Genomic DNA, 333 nt, shown 5'->3' on the forward strand with positions numbered 1-333 from the left:
AGTATTTATATAAAAAAATTGAGATTTTTATCATTATTTTATAATACATTTTCATATATTTATATTAGAGTACAAATTAAAAAAATATTATTATTTATTTAAATAACTTTTGATCCAGATGGTCAACTGTCTCTATTTTTTTGTATTATTATTAAATGCAATTTAGAATATAATCTGTAATTTTTTCAAGTAATTCTTAACATATTGCATTTGCCGTACAATCTGTAATTTTTTCAAGTAATTCTTAACATATTGCATTTGCCGTACAACCTCCTTAAGGGTGATTTAAAGCTAACATATGAAATAAGTAGAGTACATAGAAGAGTAGTTGCA

At 21.9% G+C, this 333-nt stretch overlaps 1 pseudogene; it reads left to right on the plus strand.

Moving 5' to 3' along the window:
• The window catches only part of LOC108766223 (uncharacterized), a 22,465-nt pseudogene that overhangs the window by 8,237 nt on the left and 13,895 nt on the right, over positions 1-333 (plus strand).

The sequence above is a fragment of the Trachymyrmex cornetzi genome, unplaced genomic scaffold, assembly GCF_001594075.2.
Source record: "Trachymyrmex cornetzi isolate Tcor2-1 unplaced genomic scaffold, Tcor1.1 scaffold577, whole genome shotgun sequence".
NCBI classification, from domain to species: Eukaryota; Metazoa; Arthropoda; class Insecta; order Hymenoptera; family Formicidae; genus Trachymyrmex; species Trachymyrmex cornetzi.